Raw genomic sequence first — 3545 nt, 5'->3', positions numbered from 1 at the left:
AAAAGAATGAAGAATGAACATTATGATTCTTTTTTTTTTAGAATATCGTAACAGTCCTCACTACTATCAACGTATCAAACGCATTCGAAAACTATTTTATGAAGGTATGGCACAACAAACATCTACGCTTTTATTAGATCCTAAGGAAAAAATAAAAATACTTAAGGCACTAGGCAAGCCTAGCAAACATGCTAGAAGAAGAAAATATTATAAAAATAAAATAAAAAATAAATTAGATGAAGAAATAATAAAAAAATGTATAACATAATAAAAACAATAATGAAAATATTTAAATTTATCAATAATTTTGTTGTGTTGTATTTGTATATGATTATGTGAAAACAAACATCTACGCTTTTATTAGATCCTAAGGAAAAAATAAAACTAATTAAGGCACTAGTCAAGCCTAGCAAACATGCTAGAAGAAGAAAAGATTATAAAAATAAAATAAAAAATATATATTTTAATTATGTCACCAACGGATGGAAAATATTGAGTGTCTTAAAAAAAAAAAAAAGAATGAAGAATGAACATTATAATTCTTTTTTTTTTAGAATATCGTAACAGTCTTCACTACTATCAAGGTATCAAACGCATTCGAAAACTGTTTAATCAAGGTATGGCACACCAAACATCTACGCTTTTATTAGATTCTAAGGAAAAAATAAAAATAATTAAGGCACTAGGCAAGCCTAGCAAACATGCTAGAAGAAGAAAAAATTATAAAAATAAAATAAAAAATATATATTTTAGTTATGTCACGAACGGATGGAAAATATTGAGTGTCTTTAAAAAAAAAAAAAAAATAGTATGAAGAATGAACAAAATGATTCTTTTTTTTTTAGAATATCGTAACAGTCCTCACTACTATCAACGTATCAAACGCATTCGAAAACTGTTTAATCAAGGTATGGCACAACAAACATCTACGCTTTTATTAGATCCTAAGGAAAAAATAAAAATACTTAAGGCACTAGGCAAGCCTAGCAAACATGCTAGAAGAAGAAAATATTACAAAAATAAAATAAAAAATATATATTTTAATTATGTCACCAACGGATGGAAAATATTGAGTGTCTTTTTAAAAAAAAAAAATAGTATAAAGAATGAACATTATGATTCTTTTTTTTTTTTAGAATATCGTTACAGTCCTCACCACTCTCGAGGTCAACACATTCAAAAACTGTTAAGGTATGGCACAACAAACTTCCACACTTTTATTAAACCCTAAAGAAAAAAGAAAAATAATTAAAGCACTAGGCAAGCCTAGCAAACATGCTAGAAGAAGAAAAAATTATAAAAATAAAATAAAAAATATATATTTTAATTATGTCACCAACGGATGAAAAATATTGAGTGTCTTTAAAAAAAAAAAAAAAATAGTATGAAGAATGAACATTATGATTTTTTTTTTTTTAGAATATCGTAACAGTCCTCACTACTATCAAGGTATCAAACGCATTCGAAAACTATTTTATGAAGGTATGGCACAACAAACACCTACGCTTTTATTAGATCCTAAGGAAAAAATAAAAATAATTAAGGCAAGCCTAGCAAACATGCTAGAATAAGAAAAAATTATAAAAATAAAATAAAAAATATATATTTTAATTATGTCACCAACGAATGGAAAATATTGAGTGTCTTAAAAAAAAAAAAAAGAATGAAGAATGAACATTATGATTCTTTTTTTTTTAGAATATCGTAACAGTCCTCACTACTATCAACGTATCAAACGCATTCGAAAACTATTTTATGAAGGTATGGCACAACAAACATCTACGCTTTTATTAGATCCTAAGGAAAAAATAAAAATACTTAAGGCACTAGGCAAGCCTAGCAAACATGCTAGAAGAAGAAAATATTATAAAAATAAAATAAAAAATAAATTAGATGAAGAAATAATAAAAAAAATGTATAACATAATAAAAACAATAATGAAAATATTTAAATTTATCAATAATTTTGTTGTGTTGTATTTGTATATGATTATGTGACAACAAACATCTACGCTTTTATTAGATCCTAAGGAAAAAATAAAACTAATTAAGGCACTAGTCAAGCCTAGCAAACTTGCTAGAAGAAGAAAAAATTACAAAAATAAAATAAAAAATATATATTTTAATTATGTCACCAACGGATGGAAAATATTGAGTGTCTTTAAAAAAAAAAAAAATAGCATGAAGAATGAACATTATGATTCTTTTTTTTTTAGAATATCGTAACAGTCCTCACTACTATCAACGTATCAAACGCATTCGAAAACTATTTTATGAAGGTATGGCACAACAAACACCTACGCTTTTATTAGATCCTAAGGAAAAAATAAAAATAATTAAGGCACTAGGCAAGGCTAGCAAACATGCTAGAAGAAGAAAAAATTATAAAAATAAAATAAAAAATATATATTTTAATTATGTCACCAACGGATGAAAAATATTGAGTGTCTTTAAAAAAAAAAAAAAAATAGTATGAAGAATGAACATTATGATTCTTTTTTTTTTAGAATATCGTAACAGTCCTCACTACTATCAAGGTATCAAACGCATTCGAAAACTATTTTATGAAGGTATGGCACAACAAACACCTACGCTTTTATTAGATCCTAAGGAAAAAATAAAAATAATTAAGGCAAGCCTAGCAAACATGCTAGAATAAGAAAAAATTATAAAAATAAAATAAAAAATATATATTTTAATTATGTCACCAACGGATGGAAAATATTGAGTGTCTTAAAAAAAAAAAAAAAGAATGAAGAATGAACATTATGATTCTTTTTTTTTTAGAATATCGTAACAGTCCTCACTACTATCAACGTATCAAACGCATTCGAAAACTATTTTATGAAGGTATGGCACAACAAACATCTACGCTTTTATTAGATCCTAAGGAAAAAATAAAAATACTTAAGGCACTAGGCAAGCCTAGCAAACATGCTAGAAGAAGAAAATATTATAAAAATAAAATAAAAAATAAATTAGATGAAGAAATAATAAAAAAATGTATAACATAATAAAAACAATAATGAAAATATTTAAATTTATCAATAATTTTGTTGTGTTGTATTTGTATATGATTATGTGAAAACAAACATCTACGCTTTTATTAGATCCTAAGGAAAAAATAAAACTAATTAAGGCACTAGTCAAGCCTAGCAAACATGCTAGAAGAAGAAAAGATTATAAAAATAAAATAAAAAATATATATTTTAATTATGTCACCAACGGATGGAAAATATTGAGTGTCTTAAAAAAAAAAAAAAGAATGAAGAATGAACATTATAATTCTTTTTTTTTTAGAATATCGTAACAGTCTTCACTACTATCAAGGTATCAAACGCATTCGAAAACTGTTTAATCAAGGTATGGCACACCAAACATCTACGCTTTTATTAGATTCTAAGGAAAAAATAAAAATAATTAAGGCACTAGGCAAGCCTAGCAAACATGCTAGAAGAAGAAAAAATTATAAAAATAAAATAAAAAATATATATTTTAGTTATGTCACGAACGGATGGAAAATATTGAGTGTCTTTAAAAAAAAAA

The sequence above is a fragment of the Adelges cooleyi genome, unplaced genomic scaffold, assembly GCF_023614345.1.
Source record: "Adelges cooleyi isolate 19-005CV unplaced genomic scaffold, UGA_ACOO_1.1 ACOO_flye_CR_arks_rails_tigmint_CR_PRNA_667, whole genome shotgun sequence".
Classification (NCBI taxonomy): domain Eukaryota; kingdom Metazoa; phylum Arthropoda; class Insecta; order Hemiptera; family Adelgidae; genus Adelges; species Adelges cooleyi.
Note: the sequence above shows the minus strand (reverse complement) of the source record.